At 45.1% G+C, this 26,851-nt stretch overlaps 1 protein-coding gene across 2 annotated transcripts in view; it reads left to right on the forward strand.

Moving 5' to 3' along the window:
* Positions 1 to 16,830: 16,830 nt before the first annotated feature.
* Positions 16,831 to 26,851, forward strand: part of LOC122811120 (golgin subfamily B member 1-like) — a 2,318,314-nt gene continuing 2,308,293 nt past the window's right edge. For both annotated transcript variants that reach the window (XM_044082720.1, XM_044082719.1), the window contains exon 1: positions 16,831 to 16,916. The gene's annotated coding sequence lies outside the window, so the exon portion shown is untranslated. The remainder of the gene's footprint in view (positions 16,917 to 26,851) is intronic.

The following is a 26,851-nucleotide window of genomic DNA, read 5'->3' on the forward strand; positions in this document are numbered from 1 at the left end:
AGAAAAATCCCAGACGTTCCACCCAGTCAAAGGAATCAAGCAGCCTCAGAGGTGTCTCAGCTGCTGGAAAAAGGAGCCATCCAACCAGTCCCCTCAGACCAGATCAGATTAGGGACTTACTCAAGATTCTTTTTGATGCCGAAAAGAACAGGGGACCTGAGACCCATACTAGATCTCAGTCAACTCAACAATTACGTACACAAGTCCAAGTTCCGTATGGTCACTCTACAGTCAATTCTCCCATTGTTGGGAGAAGAAATTTGGATGTGCTCCATCGATCTCAAGGATGCTTATTACCATGTCAAAATAGACAAAGCATCCAGGAGTCGCCTACGCTTCCGGCTGGGAGCCAGTCACTTCCAGTTTCGAGCCCTACCCTGTGGTCTCACCACATCCCCCAGGGTGTTCACCAAATGTATGGCAGTGGTGACAGCTCACTTGAGACGTCAAGGATTCCAGGTGTTTCCGTACCTGGACAACTGGCTCCTTACCGCCCCCACCAGGCATCAACTAGTTCAGACAAGGGACGCTACCATCAGTCTATGTCACCAATTGGGCATAACGATAAACTGGGAAAAATCTGCCTTATTGCCTTCACAGCGTGTCACCTTTATAGGAGCAGAGTTGGACACCACTCAAATGCGAGCGTTCCTACCACAAAAAAGGATCATGGTATTGCAACGACAAATTCACATACTGATGCCAATCAGACAAGCGCAGGCAAGATTGGTACTACAACTCCTAGAGACCATGGTGGCGACTATCATGTTAGTCCCGTTAGCGAGACTACACATGAGACTTCTTCAGTGGCTCCTCTTTGTCCAATGGTCTCTACAAAGACTTCCACTATCTCATCCCATCTTAATCACAAATAGGTGCAACCAGGACCTCCGTTGGTGGCTGTGCACCAACAATTTGAATGGGGGAAAGCCATTCATTCCTCCTGTCCCTGTTGCCACGGTGACCCCGGACACCTCCCAGATTGGGGGGGGGGGCATTATCTCGGCAGGACAGTCCAAGGCACGTGGCAAGAACACGAGAAAATGTCCTAGAGATGAGAGCAGTGCTTCTTGCGTTGCAGGCACTTCAGGAAGTTCTTCCTCTGGGGACTATTGTGATACACTCAGACAACAGTAGTGTGGTATCTCAACAAGTAAGGGGGGACACGGTCATACCCCCTATGCAGAGAGGCCGTGCGAGTGAGGAATTGGGCAATAGCTTCCCAACGGTTTCTGGTGGAGACGCACGTTCCGGGGAAGTCCAACATAATAGCGGACAGGCTAAGCAGAGCTATACCTATGTCTTACGAGTGGTCCCTGAATCGCCTGGTTGCAGAGCGAATCTTCAGCAGGTGGGGTCAGCCTTGCTGTGACCTGTTTGACAGCCCTCTCAATGTGAAATGCAGCAACTACTTCATTCAGACCCCCCCCCCACAGGGGGAATCACCCAGGGATGCTCTGGTCCACGATTGGCCCTCCGGTCTGCTTTATGCTTTCCCTCCATTTCCCCTTCTCTCAAGGGTGATTCAGAAAGCTCAATCCTTGGGAAGCAGAATGATTCTGATTGCCCCACATTGGCCTCGTCAAGTATGGTTTCCCTTTCTTCAACCATACGTTGTGGACACTTTGGATTCTGGACCCTCTACCAGATTTACTGACACACATGTCGGGACAGCTCCACCCCTCTCTGAGGACACTCCGGTTGACAGTCTGGCTACTCCACTTCCATCACTAGTCAGACGTCATAATTTTTCACCGGAGGTGGTCCATATTCTATTGTCCTCCCATAAACCATCCACCAGAAAGATTTACTCTAGCAAATGGAAAAGGTTTTCCATCTGGGCTCATACCAGAGGTATCGATCCTTACACAACCCCAATAGACTCAGTTCTGGAACCTTCTTTTCCATTAAGGCCTTTACTAAGTCCAAATCAGCCAGGCATCCCAAGAGGCCTGTTGCACAGGGCCCATCCCTAAAAAGCCACCATCAAAGTTCAACTGGCGGCAATATCTAATTTCCACGTGGCAAATGAACCTAGTCTTATGGCCCACAGACTATGCAAAGAATTCCTCAAAGGTACTCTGTTACTTCGTCCCCCAGTATCGGATCCTGTCATGCCCTGGGACCTCAATTTTGTTCTCCAAGCCCTCACACTACCACCTTTTGAACCTGCAGCTACTTGCAACTTAAAATTCTTAACATGGAAAACAGCATTTTTAATAGCAGTCACTTCAGCACATCGGGTCTCGGAGATTCAAGCCCTCTCCATCAAGCCCCCATATTTGATGTTTCACAAAGATAGGGTCTCTCTTAGACCAAACCCATCATTTCTTCCCAAAGTGGCTTCTGTGTCTAACATTAATCAGTCCATTCAGCTGCCAGTATTCTTTCCCCCCTTTTCTAACAAGGCAATATTTAGATTTCACCAATTGGATGTACATAGACAGTTACGCTTCTATCTACACCGGACAAAAGATATCCGAAAGTCTGACCAACTCTTCGTTTCCTTTTCGGAAAACCAATTGGGTTCTCTGATATCCAAGGTTACGCTGTCTAGGTGGATAGCCAGTTGCATCTCTTTCATCTATCAGGCAGGAGATAAAAATTTTACCATTTCCAGTCAAGGCACACTTTACGCGGGCTGTCTCCACATCTACAGCCTATCAAGCTAGATTGTCAATGGATGATATATGTGCTTCAGCTACTTGGGCGTCTCCCCACACCTTGGTTTCTCATTACAAATTGGACGTGGTCTCCAGGGGCAGATCTTCCTTTGGTTCCACAGTTCTCAGGAGGATTTTCCTATGAGCCACATAGGATGTAGGTGCTAGAGACGCTTTCCCACGGGTAAGAATGTAGGCGAGATAGGGACTACATAACATCAAGAAGTTATGTACTCACCATAACGTTCGATGTATGTAGCCCATCTCGCCTCGTATTCTTACTTACCCTCCCACCTTCCTCCTGCCTGGAGGATTTGGAGCATAAAATTTGGAGGATAGGTTGTCACCTGCTGAGTCCCTTTCCTTAGTGATTGTCTATCGTGCATACAGCTGCAGTAATCACATATGGGTTCTCTGCCGTCAGGCGGTCCCTCGGTCGGCCGAATTCCAAAGTCTAGGTCCGGCGTCGGTTGTTGTCGTTTTCTTTCCTGACATCAGTGAGGCAGGGGTATATAAGACGCAGCCAACGCCATTTTCTTCAGTCTTTTTTGCCGTGTGGTGCCCGAAGCAGAAGCAGTTCGCATGTGCCGGTCGGCCAGCTCCTGAATTTATGAAAAATTGGAAACCGAAGTCTTCATTAAAGCTAAGTACCCCGTTGGGGAAACTTTTCTTGCCTCAGACCGATGTCAGAAAAAGTTAACAATTGTATTTCTTGTGGGAAGCAAATACTGCATAAGGATTTCCGTTCCCTTTGCATACCTTGTTTAGGCCCAGACCATGACGTCTCGGGCTGTCGCTTTTGCGCGACTTTCAATAAACGCACTATTAAGCGTCGGGCGGAGTTCGCCCAACACTTTTTTGGTTCAGCCTTTGATTATAAAATGTCATCGGAGACTCCGACTACCGTTTTGACCAAGAAACGCAAGGACAAGGACTGACACGCAAGGTCCGCGGTCCCCACCGACACCATGCCAAAACCGGCTACAAGTGGTCCGGTTCTCAGCGAGACGCCTATGCAGTCCCTGACTACTGACGACACGTCTTTGGCGGTGTCTTCTGTAACCGAGACCGCAGGTTCCTCGGCCCAGACCCAGACTACAACCACAGAAGCCACTGTGAGTGTTGAGCCTCCTAATGTGGACAGGTCCACTTCCACCAATGGTGTCTTTAGACCTTCATCTTCCTTTTCCATTAAGGCCTTTACTAAGTCCAAATCAGCCAGGCATCCCAAGAGGCCTGTTGCACAGGGCCCATCCCTAAAAAGCAGATGCTTAAAATGGCTGAAGATTTAATTACTCTTATCAGGGGTTCCCAACCCCCTCCAGACAAGAGACCCAGAGTGGAGGAGGATTCTCCCTCTTCTGATCAGGGCTCCATTTTTTCAGAACATTCTGATGTAGAGGAACACTCTTACTCCCCATTTGAAGACTCGGACGCAGAGCAGTCCATTCCTTCAGTATCTCCTCCTGAGGATTTTTCTTTTGGGGAAACCTTGCACACCTTGAGGGAACACTTCCATTGGGAAGGCCAAGACTTTTCTGATTCCAAGAAAAGACTTATAGAATTTCTTTTGTTACCTCAACACAGACCTCTGGCGATAACTCCTGTCCTGGACGTACTTGATGATGTTTACTCGGAGGCTTGCCTTAATCCGGATTCCCTGCCTCCTGCCCCAGTCAAGCCTGATAGGTACTACAGGGTTCCTAACTCTCACCAATTTCTTTACAAAAGCCATAATGCTGACCCTGAAACCATTTCTCAAGGCCCCAAGGGAATGAAGGCCTCTACTGCTAAGAATCCACTTCCTTCAGAAAGAGAGTCAAGATCCTTAGAAAGGTGGGGCAAAAAGGTATATACCTCGGCCACCCTAGCTATGAGGGCCTTAAATTGTCAGTTTCATATGCTTAAATATCAGCAGTTTCTGTTATCACAATTAAGAAATAAAATGTCTCAACCTGAACAACCAGATATGAAGGAGTTGCAGGATATGATGCATAGTGCAGAGCAAGTGGGTAAACACACTTTACAATGTGGCTATGATGCCCTAGAGGCCTCAAGTAGAGCTGTTGTTACAGGATCAGTCATTCGTAGACATGCATGGCTTAGGGAACAAATCTTGCCTGATCATGTGAAAGCTAAACTATTAGATGCTCCTTTACAAAAGGATGTGCTATTTGGTACTAATGCTGAGGAGATACTACGGAAAATGGAAGAAAAAGCCAAATCTATGCAAACAGTCAAAGCTATTCTACAGGTTCAACCACCACGTTTTAGCAGAAATTGGCCTTTTAAAAACTGGTCCTTTCCAGCCACGGACAAGCCCCAAAGAGGTAGATACAGACACAAGGGGCAGAGGGCAATCAGAAGGATCATATAGAGGCAGGCAATGGCAATCTCCAGCACCAAGAGGTGGTGAGGACAGTGCACAACAATACAGGAAACAAACCCAATGACTTCCTCCTTTCCATGCCAAGCAAATACCAGCTGGCAGCACCCTTGGGAGGAAAGCTGGCATTATTTACAACAAATTGGCATATTGTCACAACAGACAAATGGATCCTGGATGTTATAAACAGAGGCTACAGATTTCATTTTCACACTCTCCCAAAAATGAGAGGCATGCCAAACCTGCCACACAATCAAAGGGCAGAGGCACAACTACAAATTTCAAAGCTCATAGACATGAAAGCTATTCAAGAGGTACCTACTCACGAACAAGGTCAAGGTTTTTATTCCAGGCTATTTCTGGTACCAAGGAAAGGAACCGACTGGAGACCCATTTTGGACTTATCCATCCTGAACACATTCTTACTCGTACCAAAATTCAAGATGCTCACATTACAGCAGCTTCTTCCCATGCTGGGCAAGGAGTTTTGGCTGGTAACATTGGACCTCAAGGAGGCATACCTGCATGTCCCAATCAGACAAAGCTGCAGAAGATACCTCAGATTTCTTGCAGGTTCAATACACTGTCAATTCTCTGCATTGCCCTTTGGCTTATCTACTGCGCCCAGAGTATTCACGAAATGCCTGGCATCAGTAATTGCCTACTGCAGACTTCAAGTGATACAGATTTACCCTTATTTGGACGACTGCCTGATCCAAGCGGACAGCAAGCACATACTTCTGGAACATCTGGCTTATACAACACGGTTACTGAATTCTCTGGGATACACAATCAACAAAGAGAAATCCAGGCTAACACCATCTCAGAAAATAACTTTCCTGGGTGCCAACTTGGACACAAACGCCCAGATGGCCTATCTTACGCCAGAAAAACAGGAGCAACTAACTGAGTACTTCAAAACACTAGCAAATTGTACCAGGCTTACTGCAAGGAAAATCCTGCAGGCTCTGGGCTTCATGGCATCTTGCATTCTTTTAATCCCATGTGCAAAGTTGCATATGAGGAAACTTCAGTGGTACCTAAAAAACCTATGGTCTCAACATAGCCACAGTTTGGAAACAATAATACCAATAATTCCATGTTTGCAAAAAGGAATTTCTACGGTGGGCCCAAGCATGTCAAACAAACATGGGTCTTCCATTCTGCAAGCCTCAAGCAAATCAAGTCATCACAACAGACGCCTCAGACTACGCCTGGGGGGCACATGACAGACAGGTGCATTCAGGGCAAATGGTCCCAAAAGGAAAAGCACCTTCACATCAATCAAAAAGAAATGCTAGCAGTGATAAATGCAATTACAGCATTCAAGGACCTCCTGCATCCAGGACAATTATTGATAAGAACAGACAACACCACAGTAATGTGGTACATAAACAAACAAGGAGGAACACATTCATACCCCCTGTGCAGACTAACCATGACACTTTGGAACTTGGCTCTGGAATGGCAAATCGAACTTCAAGCGCAGTACTTGCCAGGCTTGGAAAACATGCTGGCAGACAACCTAAGCAGAAATATGACAGATCCACACGAATGGAAGTTGCATCCTCAAGTGTTTACAAAGATAATCCAAGCGTGGGGGAGACCAGACCTAGATCTCTTCGCCTCCCACAGGAATCATCAATTGGAAAATTTTTGTTCAAGGGCCTTTCATCCAAAGGCCTGGAGAGTGGACGCCCTTTCATTCAGTTGGACAGCATGGACAGTTTACGCTTTCCCACCTCTGCCTCTTCTGCCAAAAGTGCTCTTGAAAGCAAGAGCAGACAGACCGAAGACGATACTAATCGCTCCAGACTGGCCAAGACAACACTGGTACCCACTACTGGGGAGCCTAACACATACTCCTCCCTGGCCCTTACCTCTAATGCCTCTTCTGCTGACTCAGCACAGCTACAAAACTCTTCACAGTCAGCTGAAAACACTCAATCTCGCTGCATGGAAAATTCCTTAACACCACAACAGACTCTACTCCCCAAAGAGGTGCAGGATGTCATTTTGGAGGCCAGAAGGCCATCTACTAGAAAGGCTTACTCTGCAAAATGGAAACGGTTTTGCTCTTGGAATGAGAAAAAAGGCCAGGACCCTAAAAAACTGAATTTGCCTCAGGTATTACAGTATCTAGCTGAGCTGCTGAACACTGGACTTTCATTTTCCTCCATAAAAATTCATGCCTCAGCCATTTCTGCAGAATTCAACATGGATCCACCCTTATTCTCTCACCCACTCTTAAGACAGTTCCTCAGAGGGGCTAAGAATATAAGACCACCAAGGAAGCAACCAATACCAGCCTGGGATCTTAATTACATTCTAGAAAAATTAACATTGCCTCCCTTTGAACCAGCTGCCTCAACAGATTTGCAATACTTGTCCTGGAAAACAGCTTTCCTTCTGGCCATTACCTCAGCTCATAGAGTATCGGAACTACAAGCCCTCATGGCTGTGCAGCCCTTTCTCCCATCAGGATAGGGTTTCCCTTCAAACCAACCCGTCATTTATGCCTAAAGTGGTATCAAGGGTAGCTTTAAATCAAGCCATACACTTACCTACCTTTTACCCCAATCCTCAAAACAAAGGGGAAAGGCTCCTACACTCCTTAGACATCCATAGACAGCTACGTTATTATTTGGACAGAACAAAGCCCTTCAGGAAATCAGAGCAACTCTTTGTGTCCTATGCTGTAGGAGCTCAAGGGAAGCCAGTTACCAAACAGACAATTTCAAAATGGATAGGCCATATCTGTACCTACAGGCATCAGATCCCACTCCACCAGGGCCACAGGTACCTCTACAGCCTACCTCAGAGGAGTTCCTACCAAAGATATTTTGGAGGCAGCCACTTGGAGTTCTGTGCATACCTTCACAAAACACTACCACCTGCCTTTGTATTCCAAAACTAGAGCAGGCTTTGCCACTGCTGTGTTGCAGGGCATTCTGGTTCATCCCAGTTCCACCTAGTGCCTACCACCCTGTGCGTAGCTTTGGGATTCTACCCATATGTGATTACTGCAGCTGTATGCACGATGAACATAGTACAGTTTTATACCTACCATAAATGTAGATGTTCGAGTGCTAATACAGCAGCAGTACAGGTTTCCCTCCCTCCTTCCCCTCTTGGTAAAGGCCTAGGGCCTAACCCCTCTTCATACAACCTGATGGGGTTATCCTTCTATGGTATATTTGCTTGCAACTACTGATTTTTGATTATATTGCATTTCATGTATATAAATATAATTTATGTATTGCCTTTCTTCTGGGGGCACCTGACATCTGGGGCAAGAAAGACTGAAGAAAATGGCGTTGGCTGTGTCTTATATACCCCTGCCTCGCTGACGTCAGGAAAGAAAGCAACAACAACCGACGCCGGACCTAGACTTTGGAATTCGGCCGACCGAGGGACCGCCTGACGGCAGAGAACCCATATGTGATTACTGCAGCTGTATTAGCACTCGAACATCTACATTTATGGTAGGTACAAAACTGTACTATCTGGGGATAGGGAGCAGTGCACCATGGGATACCCTCTTGCCCAGCCAATGAGTGACTTTGAGCTAGTAAAAATCGGCCAAGTCAGAGCCGATATTCGGCTCCGAACCCATGGGTAAGAATGTGAGGCGAGATGGACTACATACATCGAACGTTATGGTGAGTACATAACTTCTTGTTTTCACAGTTTTGTTGCTGAACAAAGTTCCAGCTGTTGATTTATGAAAGGTGCGAAGAGTTTGTCAAGCATATCATTGACTTTCATATCAATACATCTGTGAACTTGAAACCATATCTTTTTGTTGTTTTTGACAGCATATTTGTGTGTGTGTGTGTGTGTGTGTGTGTGTGTGTGTGTGTGTGTGTGTGTGTGTGTGTGTGTGTGTGTGTGTGTGTGTGTGTGTGTGTGTGTGTGTGTGTGCGTGCGTGTGTGTGTGAGAGAGTGCATGCAGATGTTCATTGTGTTTCACTATTGCAGTCATTACTCTTAGGTTATCCTGCTGGCAGGCTACCCGCAGTTGGCCTGAATTCCAAAGTCTTGGTCGGCGTTGGTTGCTGTCACCTCTTCCCTGACATCCGTGCGCCAGGGGTATAAAAGATGCAGCCGACGCCAATTTCTTCAGTCTTTCTTGCCGCGCGGTGCCCGTAGCAGAAGCAGATCGCAAATGCCGGTCAGCCGACTCCTGAGATTTTCGTGTTCGAATTTCAGATCCGAAGTCTTCATTTAAAGCTAAGTACCCCAATGGGGAAACTTTTTTCTTGCTCCAGACCGATGTCAGAAAAAGTTAATCATTTTATTTCTTGTGGGAAGCAAATACCTCATAAGGACTTCCATTCTTATTGTATTCCTTGCCTAGGCCCTAATCACAGCGTAGCTAATTGCAGATTTTGTGCTAGATTTAACCAACGCAGTATTAAGCGTCTGTATGATTTTGCATTTCATTACTTTGGCCGAAGATTTCATTACACGATGTCGTCGGATAGCCATCCGACTACCGCAATTCACAAGAAACGCAAGGAAAAGGACAGGCATCCGAGGTCCAAACCTGACGACGAGGCTTCTTCTAAACCAGTCGCCGGTTCGCCAGTTCTCAGAGAGGCACTTTTGCAGCCCCTGACAACTGCTACCTCAGAGCCGCAGGCCGCTTCCTACTCCCAAGTTTAGCAGACTAGGCCTCTGAAAACTCAAGGTATTGGACACTTGGAAAATATTCCCTCAAATGGGTCCGGAGCCGCTGAGCAGGCATCGGCTTCTGAGGGTATTTTCAGGCCTACACAGTTATATATAAAATCGACTACAGCTTCAAAGGCAAAGACTAAAGCACCATTAAAGACAAAGAAACAAGTGCAGCAGTCCCATGGACAGAACTCCATGCCTAAAAAACAGATGCTCAAAATGGCCGAAGACCTAATTACTTTGATCAAGGGTTCCCATCCCCCTCCTAAGAAGAGGCCTAGGCAAGAGACAGAATATGAATCTTCAGTTCAGGTTTCCATTTCCTCTGACTCCTCTTCTGACCAAGAATACTCTCTCCCTCCCTAAGAGGATTCAGATGCTGAAGAATCTATCCCTTCAGCCTCCCCTCCTGAGGCTTATTCTTTTGGGGAAACCCTGCATACCATGAGGGAGCACTTCCATTGGGAGAGCCAAGACTACTCAGAATCTAAGAAAAGGCTTAGAGATTTTCTTTTCTTTTACTACCTCAGTACAGGCCTCTTGCTATCCCTCCTGTTTTAGACATTGTAGATGATGTATTTTCAGAGTCCGGTCTGTCCCCTGACTCTTTACCCCCTGCACCTGTTAAGCCAGACAGATACTACAGGGTTCCAGATTCACATAAATTTCTTTATAAAAACCCTGCTGCTGACCCAGAAACTATTTCTCAGGGTCCCAAAGGGGTCAAGGCTTCCACTGCAAAAACCCTATCCCCTCTGATAGGGATTCAAGGGCACTGGACAGATGGGGGGAAAAAGGTTTACACTTCTGTTACCCTGGCTGTGAGGGCTTTAAATTGTCAATTTCATATGCTTAAATTTCAGCAATACTTATTGTCACTGCTTAAACTGAAAATGTTAACAAATTCTGAATGTGCAGAAAACAAGGAAATGCAGGATTTATTGCATGCAACTGAACAAGTAGGAAAGCATACTTTGCAATGTGGTTTTGATTCTCTGGAGGCCTCTTGCAGGGCCGCTGTTACGGGTTCTGTCATTAGGTGACATGCTTGGTTAAAGGAACAGAATCTGCCTGATCATGTTAAAGCAAAATTATTAGATGCTCCATTACAGCATGATACTTTGGTGTTAAAGCAGAAAAGGTGTTGAAGAAAATGGAGGACAAAGCGAAATCTATGGAGACAGTTAAGGATTTCTTACAGGTGCAGCCACCCAGATTTAGCAGGAACTGGCCTACAAAGAATTGATCTTTTCCAGTGTCAGACAGGCCACAGAGGCAGATACAGACGCCCCAGAGGCTGATCCCAGACCCAAGGCTCATACAGGCCTAAACAGTGGGGTGCTTCTACCTCCAAAAGCAGAGAAGACAAATCACAGCCATACAGGAAACGGTCCCAATAACTTTTCTCTGCCAGAACCTAGTGCTTATTTTTTGGCAGCCCCCTTAGGGGGAAAACTAGCACTTTTTTCACAAAGTTGGCACATGATCACCCAGGACAAATGGGTCTTGAACATAGTGTCTCAGGGCTACAGGTTCCACTTTCACACCCTGCCAAGGGCAAAAGGTATGCCAGACCTGCCACATAATCAGTGGGCAGAGGCACAAAAGCAAGTTTTATCCCTCATGGACATGAGGTCTATTCAGCGAGTACCACAGCAAGAGCAGGGACACGGATTTTACTCGAGACTTTTGTTCGTACCCAGAAAGGACAAAGCCTGGAGACCAATACTGGACCTGTCTATTCTAAACACATTTCTGGACATTCCAAAATTCAAAATGTTGACTCTGCAGCAGCTACTGCCCATGCTGGGCAAGAAAGCTTTGCTTGTAACTTTGGACCTAAAAGAGGCATACCTGCATGTCCCAATCAGACAATCTTGCAGAAGATACCTCAGATTCATAGCTGGCTCAATGCACTACCAATTCTCTGCACTGCCCTTTGGCTTATCTACTGCGCCCAGGGTCTTCACAAAATGCCTGGCACCAGTAATTGCATTTTGCAGACAAAGAGGAATTCAAATATATCCTTACTTGGACGACTGCCTTATTCAAGCAGAGAACAAGGACATTCTACTAAAGCATCTGGCATTTGTAAAAAGATTACTAATTTGCCTAGGTTACACAGTAAACGAAAAGAAATCAAAACTAGTACCCTCTCAAGAGATAATATTCCTGGGTGCAAGCTTAAATACAACTGCCCAAATGGCTTATCTTACGCCAGACAAACAAAGGCAACTGACTTCTTACTTCAAAATGTTGGCAACAAAGACCCAGTTATCTGCAAGAAAAATTCTGCAGGGTTTGGGTTTCATGACATCCTGCATTCTGCTAATTCCATATGCCAGACTGCATGTGAGGAAACCACAATGGTATCTAAAAAGTGTTTGGACTCATCATTGCCACAGCCTGGAAACATTAATTACCCTCATTCCCTGCCTGCAACAGGAGTTTCGATGGTGGGCACAGGCCTCTCACCACAACAAGGGACAGCCATTCACTTTACCCACAGCCAGGCAGACACTAACAATGGATGCATCAGATTATGCCTGGGGGGCCCACATGGCAGAAAAATGTATTCAGGGCACATGGCCCACAAGCCAGATGCATCTTCATATCAATCAAAAAGAGATGCTAGCTGTTGAGAATGCCCTGACAGCTTTCAAGGATTTACTTCATCCAGGACAACTATTGATAAAGATGGACAATACTACAGTCATGTGGTACGTAAACAAGCAGGGAGGCACACATTCCTACCCCCTCTGCAGACAGGCCATGACTTTGTGGCACACAGCATTGACTTATCAAGTTCACCTGCAAGCACAATTCCTGCCAGGAAAAATAAATACTCTGGGAGACGAACTAAGCAGAAACCTCATGGATCCCCACAAGCGGAAACTGGATCCACAAGAACATGGTCATAACAACAAGGTCAGTCCGTCGCTCCTGTGTCTTGTCCGGGGGTCACCCAAAGTCCGGTCCGCTTCGCTGGTCCTGTTGCTTCACCCGAATGCTTATCAGCCCGTCTTCGGGTCCTCAGTCTTTCTTGCTAATTTATCTTTCATCGTCTTTCTTGCCCTGGGAGTCTTGTCGGCGCAGAAGCTGTTCTACTTCTACGGTTCGGATCCAGAGATTACTTCTGCTAATACTACTAAGAAGACTCTTTTGGCACTCCCGCTGGGGACTTCTTTCTTGCCTGCCGCCGCGTTAATAATTGCTTAATAACACTAAAACAAATACCTCATAAAGACCCCTTGCTTATTGTTCGGCCTATTGTCTGTAGCAGTCACGACCAGAGCAGCCTGTTCGCCTGTTGGCATTGTAACCGATTTAACGCTTAGGCGCCGGGGGCGGCTTTGCTGTTGCTGATTTTTTGATTGATTTTGATCCGACTACCCGGATCGATCCTCCACTACCCAAACTGCAGAAAACGCGAAAGATAATCCAGCGGTCATGTCCGCTGCTTCCGGGGTTAAACCGAACAAACAAAACTCATGAGTGTTGAAGTTTCGGGCCAAACCGCTGGAAAACTGATATCAACCACAGCTGAATCTATGCACTACCTCTTGGCCCTGCTTCCTCTCTTTTTGGCCTCTCAGACTTTTATTCCACTACGTGCACTTATTACTCGACTATCCTCAGCACCCCCTGCCCTGTCTCTACCAGCCATACTCAGCAGCCAGCCTCCAGCCATGTCCATTCCATTAAGGCCTTTGCCAGGGCTAAAACTACTAAAACTACTAAAACAGTGCCTGTTAAACCCCAGGCCCTTCTAGTTCGCTACAAATGCTTACCACTCTGGAAGAAATAATTTCATTACAGGAATCTCAATCTCACCACTCAGAGACAGCCTCTCAGCCCCCAGAGAAGAGACTCAAGGCAGAGCCCCAGCCTGTGTGTTCCTGATGATCTCCAGGATGAATCAGACAGAGCCACCAGACCACAGAGCTTTCTTTCTTCTCTCATTATGAAGGAATCAGATCATCCAGATTCCATTCCAGCCAGAACCTTAGAGAGCCTTACATCCTTGGGGAACATTACAGAGCAGCAGCATGGCAGTCCAGGAGAGCAGGAGAAAGACTTAGGACCTTAAGACTTAGCACCTTTCTGCCACAGCCCCAGCCCAGGCCCTTAGCTCCTCTGTCTTGTCCTGTGGTATGCGATGCCTTCAATTCTGTCTGCTCTGCACCAGACCCTTTGCCTCCAGCCCCCAACAAGACAGATACATTTTACAGGACACCAGACCACTTCATCACCACCTTGCAGACCCCCCACTATATGCAGACCCCCTATATCCAGCTCTCCACCACAGCCAAACCTATACAGCTAAAACCCTATTCCTTCTGGAAAGGGAAGCCAGGTCAAAAGACAGATGGGGCCTCAGCTATACTCTCAGCTAGAGCTTTAAGAGCTTAAACTGTTTAAATCCCACATGATACAATACCAATGCTTTATGCTTGATCAAAAAAAAAAAAAAAAAAGCTATCCTCTGATGAAATTATTGATAGAAATATGTATTAGAAATAAATAACAACATAACAGGTTAGTAAATCCATTCCCTAAATTGGCTATGATGCAGAGGCTTCATGATAGATCAGCCATGATTGGGCACAGTGGAGAAAGACATGCATGGCTAAAGGAACAACACTTATTAGATGCTTAGTAAAATAAGATTAGATGCTCATCCTATGGACTACCTTGTTGGTACACCTCGCCCAGCAGGTAAAGAAAAAATGGAAGAAAAAGGCAAAATCTGTTCAAACGGTTAAGATTTCTTTGCAGGTTCAACCACCAAGGTTTAGGAGGAACTGGCCTCTGCCAAAATCTCCTTTCCTGACCACCACATCCCAAAGGAGGGGCAGGAACGAGCGTTCAGAGCAGAAAACAATCCAGAGAGGTGCCCACAGAGGGACTATGCGGTAACAACAAGGGCACAGACAACACAACCACTGCCACTACAACAACACCACCACAGACTTACCTCTAAAACCGCTACCAGGAGGGAACAAAGAGCCATTCCATTTAGGCAAAATTGTATTTTCTAAGAACGGCACTATATCTTTTCAGCATGATAACAAGGAAATGGGGATACCCAGACATAGATCTATTTGCCTCCCCTCACAACTGCCAACTACAGAGATTCTGCACAAGGACTTATCACAAGCAAGCATGGAAAGTGGATGCCCTATCCTTCAGCTGGAAAAACCTAACAGTATATGCCTTTCCTCCACTGCCTCTCTTTCCCAAGGTACTCCTAAAGGTCACACAAGAGAAGCCAAAAATGATACTGATTGCACCAGAATGGCCACGCCAGCACTGGTACCCAATCCTAAAGAACTTGTCTCAAGGTCCAGCCTGGACATTTCCTCAAATTTCTCACTTACTGACCCAACAAAACAATCAGATCCTGCACAGCCAACTCAGGACCTTAAATCTGGCAGCATGGCGGATAATGTAGCCATTCAGAACTCTCCTCTCTCCAAAGCTGTGATGAATGTTATTTTGGAGGCCAGTAGGCCCAGTACCAGAAAATCTTATGCAGAAAAATGGAAGAGATTCTGTGCTTGGAACCAGGCACAAGGAATTGACACGTTTGTACCAAATATTCCTCAGATTTTACATTACTTAACTGAGATGCTGGACAAAGGCCTATCCTTTTCATCAATTAAGATTCATGCCTCTGCCATTTCATCCCGTTACAATATGGAACCACCTATCTTTTCTCATCCTTTAATAAGGCAGAACCTCAGAGGGGCCAAAAACATAAGACCTCCAAGGAGAGCACCAATACCTGCATGGGATCTCAATTATGTCTTGGAAAAACTCACACTGCCTCCTTTTGAGCCAGCCTCAACAGCTGATATAAAATTCTTATCCTGAAAAACAGCTCTGCTCCTAGCAATAACCTCTGCAAGACGAGTCTCGGAGTTACAGGCACTCATGGCTGTGGAACCTTTTATCATTTTCCATCCAGACAGGATTTCTCTGAGGACAAACCCGACATTTATGCCTAAGGTGGTGTCAAGTGTGGCCCTTAACCAAATCATTCACTTGCCTACCTTCTATCCAAATGCACAGAACAAGGGTGAGAGACTTCTGCATTCTTTGGACATAAACAGACAGCTACGCTTCTACTTGGACAGAACTAAAGCTTTCAGAAAGACTGAGCAACTTTTAGTGGCATATGCTGCAGGATCATAAGGAAAGGCTATCTCAAAACAGACTATTTCAAAATGGATAGGCCATTGCATTCGTTTCTGCTACTCACAGCATGGCAAATTAGTGCCTAAGGGCATTAGGCCACATTCACCCAGAGCAGCAGCCACTTCAGCAGCCTTCCTTAGAGGAGTACCAATCAAAGACATCTTAGAGGCTGCAACTTGGAGTTCAGTGCACACTTTTACAAAGCACTACCACTTACCTCTCTACTCTAAATCCAGAGCAGGCTTTGCCACTGCAGTTCTTCAGGGCCTCATAGCCTCTCCTAATCCTATTTAGCCCAGCCACCCATCCTCAGCTTTGGGATTCAACCCAAAAGTAATGACTGCAACAGTGAAACATAATGAACATAGTGCCGTTGTGTACCTACCATAAATGTAGATGTTCAAGTGTATTCACTGTTGCAGTCCAGGTTACCCTCCCTCCACCCCCCTTTCCCTTGTTGGGACTTATCTGTACTTCTCTATTCTATAGAACCTATGCGGTGTATTTGCTTGTAGATGAAGGAAATGTTTACTTTAGTGCATGCATGTTATTGGCATAATTTATTTAGCCTACCCTTTTGGGGGCACCTGACATCTGGGGCAAGAAAAACTGAGGAAAATGGCATTGGCTGCATCTTTTATACCCCTGGCACACTGATGTCAGGGAAGAGGCGACAACAACCGACGCCGGACCAAGACTTTGGAATTCAGGCCGACTGCAGGTAGCCTGCCAGCAGGATAACCCAAGAGTAATGACTGCAACAGTGAATACACTCAAACATCTACATTTCTGGTAGGTACACAACTGTACTTTTTGTCACATGCTTTTAAACTTTAACTACTTTGGTGAATTTTCTATTTTTCCAGGTGGTGGCGGATGGTGAGCCGGAACATGCTGCTAGTCGCGGTAAAATTTTGCAATTACGAAAAAAAATTGAGGAACTGGAATCACAAGTTTCACAAAAAGATGCAGAGTTACAGCAAAAAGTAAGGATAATCTGTAATTATCAATTTTAGCCTGTTCACTTATTCAACTCTTTTTCATACTTACCTAGGCTGCTGTTATATGCACCAGTGCTTACCTTTTGGGTAATGGGAAAACATTTTTTCTTGATTCTTTTGTAGTCGGGGAATGTGATGCTTGTCATTTAGGAAAAGTGAGTAGGAATGGATAAGTGAATGAAACTTGCTGTATTTCTGCCTTATATTGTGCCAGAGACATCTCTACTAACAGAGGGATTGGGAATTGCAAATACGGCATAATAGTAGAGAAGTACCTCGCGCTTAGTTCTGCACAGGTATAGGTGTATCTGTAGTGATTGACAGGGAAAGTGGGAGTGGAAAAGCCCGATGACTGGCAGACATGCCAATTTGCATGTCACGTCATGTATTTAGTACTGAAAACTGTTTAATATGAAACCCACTCCAACCCCATAAAGCAGCTGTTAGTGAATATGCCTGTTGCAGGTACTAAGGATTTCAAATGCACAGTTAACCAGGAAGTAATTATTACTTTTTCTGTTTGTTTTTTCAGAGGGGCAAGTCCCCCTGCACCCCCTTGGGGGGGGGGGGGTGCTGCACCCCCACACCCCCCACTTTACAGTTGTGGATGCCTTAAGTACAGGTGAGCAGTTAAGCACTGAACAAGTGCTATGCAACAGTGCTGCTACCATCTTGTTAAAAATATTCAGTCGGTAACTGTAACCGTCTGTGCTGTACTGAGAAACTATTTGTGGTGCTGGTCCTACAACACATGTAAATACTGTGCTGAGCAGATTACCTCTGCCTGATTGTCTGAATGAAATGTGAAATATGTGTCAAACTAAAAAAAATATAGCATATAAATAAAAAACAAAAAGCCATCCTGTGATCTTGTTTCACCAGTAGAACCCATTAATCATTGTTCATTTTGGTACAGGAATGAATATTCAGCAGATTCAGCACGCTGCCAGGAATTGTCAACCTGGAGGCGTGGTTAGGCCAGGATTTGCTACTGCGCATCCTGCGGGGTACTGCTCTAATATTGTACCATAAATACTAGATTAAAGTAATAGTGGTATGAAGAATTTTGCTAATCTACAGGCTAAAAGCAAAAATGTCTTGGTTAGATAACCTCAGATCCACCCCCCCCCCAAAAAAAAAATAAAAAAACAATAAAGCAGTTTGACAACACTGATTTTAAGGAGTACTCCACTTAAGACATTTCTTGTTTGCATCGAACAGCTGGGATATGTTCATAGTTTGGATTGGTGGTCCTTCAGTGCCAGGCAAGTAAGGCTTCTGTTAAGCTGATGATGTGCCTCCCGCCAGAATTGCTTCAGGTATGAAAAAAAGCAGAAAAGTAAAAACATATTTTATTTCTTATTTTTGATTATTGCACATTAATGAGTGGCTTATGCTACTTAAAAATGAAAGGGAAACCCCACATACCTTTAGAAAAGACCTAGAATGTAGTTAACATTAAATAAGTTAGTGCCAACTGAGAAAAGACTATGTATTTCATTGAAAGATTCAAAGAAAACTGTAAATCTGTGGTTCATAGTTGTTATCACAACCCATCTTTTCTGGCTTAAGTTCACATCTTGCTACTGTTGCATTCTGAAGTACAGCCTGAGCGCTCTGTGGAGGCTGGCATAAGTCACTCACATTTTTAGTTTTGCAAGTATTTTGGCCATGTCAGATAAAGCCAGTACCCTCTGTTTTTCCCTTTTTAAAAAGTGCATTTAAAGTGCTGAATATATCTGATAACGTTGATAAAGAACATACATAGTGGATGGAAACAGAGTCATTTTGACTCCCAACTTTCCTTGTGGTTTTGCACTACCCATTACTCTCTTTCCAAAAAAAATAAATAAATACACTTCACTGTCATCTGTAGCAGTCCATTTCGTAAGCTCTCTAGACTTTCCATGAAGTGAAACTTCCTGTTTAAAATGAGGCATAGTAATTGAGATTTAGAGCCATTTTGTCATGTTCAAACTGGTGGCAGAACTTCCCTTGAATCTTGTTATTCATTTTGCTGTGCCCCCCCCCCCCCCAACCCTCGGAATAAGGTGAAGAAACCCTTACATGTTTGGGACATGCATTGACACCTGAGGTTTTGTCTAGAAATAACTAGGAGATCATGTCAGGTGTTTGTTCTCTTTGCAGCAGACAGAGCAGGGAAAGGTGGTCATTATGCAAACTCAAATGGCTGTGTTGGTTTTTGTTACTCCTTTCATGGAAATCCTTAGGCTGTGTCATGGCACATTCCACTAGAGCCACAGCAACAACCTCAGCATTCCTCCAAGAGGTCAATAACAAGTCAGCTTTGGAACCAGCTGCGTGGTCCTCTTTCCACAAGTTCTCCAAAAATATAGTTTATGTTCTGCATACCGGGCCAGGCTGGGTTTGCTCTGTCCATTTTCCAAAATCTGCTGTTTTAGTACCCCAATCAATGACATCCACCCACTGGTTCTTATGTGCTGAGTCTTCCCAGAAATGCTGACTATTACTAAGAACAGAGTGCAGTTGAGTTAGGAAATTTTCCTGAGAGTAGATGCTCTAGTATATTCAGTTTTGCAGTCCCTATCCCTCTGTTACTCTGCTTGAACATCCTGGTGTTGGATTATGTACTGTACTCACCTTAACCCCCATTTACCTGTTAGAGGCCCTCCTTCCTTTGACACTGCTCAGAACCTGGAAAACATACTGGGGACGTGTATGTGAATTCTTGTCCTTAGTGATAAGTCCCCCCAGGTTGATTTCTGCTCTGGGGCTTAAGACAATTTCTTGTCCAGCTAAGGTGAATAAGATCAGAGGATGGCATTGACTAACTCCTCTCTTATACAACTAGTGTTGTAAAATCCTGAGTGGGAATGAGTAGAACCCAAAGGCAGGAATGGGGGAAGGTAAAGCTATGGAAGTTGGGCTGGCTGCTGGGCTTCTACAGCTAGGAATCCCAGACATGACGACTGCATTAGTGCATACATGAACAGTCATGATAAGTTGACAATATAACTATATTTTCTGTGTAAAAAATCTATATAAGGATTTATACTGTTTAGAAAGCTTTAATGCAGCATTGTGTTTTGAAGATATTTACGGTATTCTAAAGCTGCCTGTAAGGTTGCCATTGAAAGTTTAAAATCATTCATTTGTAAACTATTAACTTATTTTAAAAAAAAAATGTTTGCAGAGTATTTTCTTTAAGTGTTACTAATGTGCTTTTTTGAAGGGATATAGTGATGGAGATGAATGTGATTTCTTAAAATAAGCTGTTTATATAACGTCTGAAGCATGTTTTCATATTTTCATTGAGATTCAGAAATGCATAATCGACTTTCCTGAAATATCCTCTGTGGTTTTCTCAGTGCATTATGGCTGGGCAGATGTTCATCGTGCATACAGCTGCAGTAATCACATATGGGTTCTCTGCCGTCAGGCGGTCCCTCGGTCGGCCGAATTCCAAAGTCTAGGTCCGGCGTCGGTTGTTGCTCTACTTCCTGATGTCAGTGCGGCAGGGGTATTTAAGACACAGCCGACGCCATTTTCTTCTGTCTTTTTTGCCGCGCGGTGCCCGAAGCAGAAGCAGTTCGCAAGTGCTGGTCGGCCAGCTCCTGAATTTACGAAAAATTGGAAAGAGAAGTCTTCATTAAAGTTAAGTACCCCGTTGGGGAAACTTTTCTTACCTCAGACCGATGTCAGAAAAAGTTAACAATTGTATTTCTTGTGGGAAGCAAATACCGCATAAGGATTTCCATTCCCTCTGCATACCTTGTTTAGGCCCAGACCATGACGTTTCGGGCTGTCGCTTTTGCGCGACTTTCAATAAACGCACTATTAAGCGTCGGGCGGAGTTTGCCCAACACTTTTTTGGTATAGCCTTTGATTATAAAATGTCGTCGGAGACTCCGACTACCGTTTTGTCCAAAAAACGCAAGGACAAGGACTGACACGTGAGGTCCGCGGTCCCCACGGACACCACGCCAAAACCGGCTACAAGTGGTCCGGTTCTCAGCGAGACGCCTATGCAGTCCCTGACTACCGACGATACTTCTTTGACGGTGTCTCCTGTAACCGAGACCGCAGGTTCCTCGGCCCATACCAAGACTACAACCACCGAAGCCGCTGTGAACGTTGAGCCTCTGAATGTGGACAGGTCCACTTCCACCCATGGTGTCTTTAGACCCTCATCTTCCTTTTCCATTAAGGCCTTTACTAAGTCCAAATCAGCCAGGCATCCCAAGAGGCCTGTTGCACAGGGCCCATCTCCAGGCCCCATGCCTAAAAAGCAGATGCTTAAAATGGCTGAGAATTTAATTACTCTTATCAGGGGTTCCCAACCCCCTCCAGACAAGAGACCCAGAGTGGAGGAAGATTCTCCCTCTTCTGATCAGGGCTCCATTTTTTCAGAACATTCGGATGTAGAGGAACACTCTTACTCCCCTTTTGAAAATTCTGATGCAGAGCAGTCCATTCCTTCTGTATCTCCTCCTGAGGATTTTTCTTTTGGAGAAACATTGCACACCTTGAGGGAACACTTCCATTGGGAAGGCCAAGACTTTTCTGATTCCAAGAAAAGACTTAGGGAATTTCTTTTGTTACCTCAACACAGACCTCTGGTGATACCTCCTGTCTTGGACATTCTTGATGATGTTTATTCGGAGGCTTGCCTTAATCCGGATTCCCTGCCTCCTGCCCCAGTCAAGCCTGATAGGTACTACAGAGTTCCTAGCTCTCCCCAATTTCTTTACAAAAGCCATAATGCTGACCCTGAAACCATTTCAGGATGTGCTATTTGGCACTAATGCTGAGGACATACTACGGAAAATGGAAGAAAAAGCCGAATCTATGCAAACAGTCAAAGCTTTTCTACAGGTTCAACCACCACGTTTTAGCAGAAAGTGGCCTTCTAAAAACTGGTCCTTTCCAGCCACGGACAAGCCCCAAAGAGGTAGATACAGGCGCACAAGGGGCAAAGGGCAATCACAAGGATCATATAGAGGCAGGCAATGGCAAACTCCAGCACCAAGAGGTGGTGAAGACAGTGCACAGCAACACAGGAAACAAACCCAATGACTTCCTCCTTTCCATGCCAAGCAAGTCTCAGCTGGCAGCACCCTTGGGAGGAAAGCTGGCATTATTTACAAGAAATTGGCATATTGTCACAACAGGCAAATGGATCCTGGATGTTATAAACAGAGGCTACAGATTTCATTTTCACACTCTTCCAAAAATGAGAGGCATGCCAAACCTGCCACACAATCAAAGGGCAGAGGCACAACTACAAATTTTAAAGCTCATAGATATGAAAGCTATTCAAGAGGTACCTACTCACAAACAAGGCCAAGGTTTTTATTCCAGGCTGTTTCTGGTACCAAGGAAAGGAACCGACTGGAGACCCATTTTGGACTTATCCATCCTAAACACATTCTTACTGCACCAAAATTCAAGATGCTAACATTACAGCAGCTTCTTCCCATGCTGGGCAAGGAGTTTTGGCTGGTAACATTGGACCTCAAGGAGGCATACCTGCATGTCCCAATCAGACAAAGCTGCAGAAGATACCTCAGATTTCTTGCAGGTTCAATCCACTATCAATTCTCTGCATTGCCCTTTGGCTTATCTACTGCGCCCAGAGTATTCACGAAATGCCTGGCATCAGTAATTGCCTACTGCAGACTTCAAGGGATACAAATTTACCCTTATTTGGACGACTGCCTGATCCAAGCGGACAGCAAGCACATACTTCTGGAGCATCTGGCTTATGCAACATGGTTACTGAATTCTCTGGGATACACAATCAACAAAGAGAAATCCAGGCTAACACCATCTCAGAAAATAACTTTCTTGGGTGCCAACTTGGACACAAACACCCAGATCTTATCTTACGCCAGAAAAACAGGGGCAACTAACTCAGTACTTCAAAATACTAGCAAATTGTACCAGGCTTACTGCAAGGAAAATCCTGCAGGCTCTGGGCTTCATGGCATCTTGCATTCTTTTAATCCCATGTGCAAAGTTGCATATGAGGAAACTTCAGTGGTACCTAAAAAACCTATGGTCTCAACACAGCCACAGTTTGGAAACAATAATACCAATAATTCCATGTTTGCAAAAGGAATTTCTATGGTGGGCCCAAGCATGTCAAACAAACACAGGTCTCCCATTCTGCAAGCCTCAAGCAAATCAAGTCATCACAACAGACGCCTCAGATTACGCCTGGGGGACGCACATGACAGACAGGTGCATTCAGGGCAAATGGTCCCAAAAGGAAAAGCACCTTCACATCAATCAAAAAGAAATGCTAGCAGTGATAAATGCAATTACAGCTTTCAAGGACCTCCTGCATCCAGGACAATTATTGATAAGAACAGACAACACCACAGTAATGTGGTACATAAACAAGGAGGAACACATTCATACCCCCTGTGCAGACTAGCCATGACACTTTGGAACTTGGCTCTGGAATGGCAAATCGAACTGCAAGCACAGTACTTGCCAGGTTTGGAAAACACACTGGCAGACAATCTAAGCAGAAATATGACAGATCCACACGAATGGAAGTTGCATCCGCAAGTGTTTACAAAGATAATCCAAGCATGGGGGAGGCCAGACATAGATCTCTTCGCCTCCCACAGGAATCATCAATTGGAAAAGTTTTGTTCAAGGATCTTTCATCCAAAGGCCTGGAGAGTGGACGCCCTTTCATTCAGTTGGACAACATGGACAGTTTACGCTTTCCCACCTCTACCTCTTCTGCCCAAGGTGCTCTTGAAAGCAAGAGCAGACAGACCGAAAATGGTACTGATTGCTCCAGACTGGCCAAGACAACACTGGTACCCACTCCTGAGGAGCCTAACACATACTCCTCCCTGGCACCTACCTCTGATGCCTCTTCTGCTGACTCAGCACAGCTACAAAACTCTTCACAGTCAGCTGAAAACACTCAACCTCGCTGCATGGAAAATTCCTTAACACCACAACAGACTCTACTGCCCAAGGAGGGGCTGGATGTCATTTTGGAGGCCAGAAGGCCATCTACTAGAAAGGCTTACTCCGCAAAATGAAAACGGTTTTGCTCTTGGAATGAGAAAAAAGGCCAGGACCCTAGAAAACTGAATTTGCCTCAGGTATTACAGTATCTAGCTGAGCTGCTGAACAGTGGACTTTCATTTTCCTCCATAAAAATCCATGCCTCAGCCATTTCTGCAGAGTTCAACACGGATCCACCCTTATTCTCTCACCCACTCTTAAGACAGTTCCTCAGAGGGGCTAAGAATATAAGACCACCAAGGAAACAACCAGTACCAGCCTAGGATCTTAACATTGCTTCCCTTTGAACCAGCTGCCTCAACAGATTTGTAATATTTGTCCTGGAAAACAGCTTTCCTTCTGGCCATTACCTCAGCTCGTAGGGTTTCAAAACTACAAGCCCTCATGGCTGTGCAGCCCTTTCTCATCTTCCGTCAGGACAGGGTTTCCCTTCGAACCAACCCGTCATTTATGCCTAAAGTGGTATCCAGGGTAGCTTTAAACCAAGCCATACACTTGCCTACCTTTTACCCCAATCCTCTAAACAAAGGGGAAAGGCTGTTACACTCCTTAGACATCCATAGGCAGCTGCGTTATTATTTGGACAGAACAAAGCCTTTCAGGAAATCAGAACAACTCTTTGTGTCCTATGCTGTAGGGGCGCAAGGGAAGCCAGTTACCAAACAGACAATTTCAAAATGGATAGGCCACTGCATACGGTTTTGTTACTCCTATCATGGAAAATCTGTCCCTACAGGCATCAGATCCCACTCCACCAGGGCCACAGCTACCTCTACAGCCTTCCTCAGAGGAGTTCCTACCAAAGATATTTTGGAGGCAGCCACTTGGAGTTCTGTGCATACATTCACAAAACACTACCATCTGCCTTTATACTCCAAAACCTAGAGCAGGCTTTGCCACTGCTGTGTTGCAGGGCATTCTGGCTCAACCCAGTTCCACCTAGTGCCTACCACCCTGTGCGTAGCTTTGGGATTCTACCCATATGTGATTACTGCAGCTGTATGCACGATGAACATAGTACAGTTTTGTACCTACCATAAATGTAGATGTTCGAGTGCTAATACAGCTGCAGTACAGGTCTCCCTCCCTCCTTCCCCTCTTGGTAAAGGCATAGGGCCTAACCCCTCTTCATACAACCTGATTGGGTTATCCTTCTATGGCATATTTGCTGGCAACTACTGATTTTTGATTATATTGCATTGCATGTATATAAATATAATTTATGTATTGCCTTCCTTCTGGGGGCACCTGACATCTGGGGCAGGAAAGACTGAAGAAAATGGCGTCGGCTGTGTCTTATATACCCTTGCCACACTGACGTCAGGAAGGAGAGCGACAACAACCGACGCCGGACCTAGACTTTGGAATTCGGCCGACCGAGGGACCGCCTGACGGCAGAGAACCCATATGTGATTACTGCAGCTGTATTAGCACTCAAACATCTACATTTATGGTAGGTACAAAACTGTACTTTTGGAGGCGGCTGTAATGCTACAGTGTTATGAAGGCATCAGCCTACAGGGTGAACAGTGGTCTCTCTCTGACAAAGCTGCCTGCAAATATTGCAGCCTGGGGGTATGGCTAATGTTAATTAGCTATGTATTGTATCCCAGAAATGTTATTGTCATCAAATAACTTGGTAGAGTGATTCAGAGAATAGCTGTAACTCCTTCATGTCCTAAGACCATCATCGCTTGTCAGTCTGAAAGCCCCTTTGCTATGCTGAATATCTAGCCATCAGATAAGTGCCCCGTTACGTTTTTATTTTCCTTCTTTGGTCTTGTTCTTTTTTGTTTACCTAGAGTTCATGTCATCCAGGAAAGTAAAATATCAGTGTAAGAGGCAGATTCCACATAAGGATAGTCACAAACGGTGTCTTTTTTTTTGTCTGTGTGCTTCCCATGGCTGTGTGTCCTGTAGCATTTGCAAAGTGCTTGTGCCTAAGACTTTTAGAAGTGGTTGTTTTTCCGTAGACATTTGTTTTGAGAACCACAGGGTTAAACTGTTAGCCCAAGGTAGCATAGCAAAATCTTCTAACCCCAAGGTCCTGTTAAGCAAGAAGACCAAGAAATCTCATCCAAATTCTTTGGCTGTCCAGCATCCACCAGTGTCTCTAGAAATGGGTGAAAGCTCTGTAGGCCTTATAGTGTCTACATCCGATTCCTCTGCCATGACCCTGTTGGAAGCTAGTATGGATCCTTCTTTTTGCACTTCCTCTGAGCATTTGTGAATGTACTTCGTGTTTCACTGTTGCAGTCATTACATGTGGGTAATCTGCTGGCAGGTTGCCCTCAGTCGACCTGAATATCAAATTCTTGGGTCCTGCGTCAGTTGCTCTCTCCTCTTCCATGATGTCAGGTCATCAGGGGTATAAATCAGGCAGCCGACTCCATTTTCGTTAGTCTTTCTTGCTACGCGGTGCCCAAAGCAGAAGCATTTTGCAAGTGCCGATCGTCTGACTCCTGAAATTTTTGAATTTGAGTTTCAGAACCGTAGTCTTCAATTAAAGCTAAGTACCCCGTTGGGGAAACTTTTTCTTGCTCCATACCGATGTCAGTAAAAGTTAATAATTGCATTAGTTGTGGGAAGCAAATACCTCATAAGGATTTTCATTTGTACTGTATTCCTTGCCTAGGACCAGATCATAACGTGCCTTGCTGCCGGCTTTGTGCTAGATTTAACCAACGCACTATTAAGCATCGGTATATTTTTGCTTCAAAATATTTTGGAAACAGATTTAACTACCCTGAAATGTCGTTGGATAGCAATCCGACTACCGGAGTTCACAAAAAACACAAAGAAAAGGACAGAGACAGACCGTCGAGGACCAAAACGACAACGAAGCTTCCCCTAAGCCAGTCGCCGGTACTCAGTGAGGTGCTTTT

This window comes from Protopterus annectens, chromosome 9.part0 (assembly GCF_019279795.1).
Source record: "Protopterus annectens isolate FY-2018-M chromosome 9.part0, PAN1.0, whole genome shotgun sequence".
Lineage (NCBI taxonomy): Eukaryota > Metazoa > Chordata > Ceratodontiformes > Protopteridae > Protopterus > Protopterus annectens.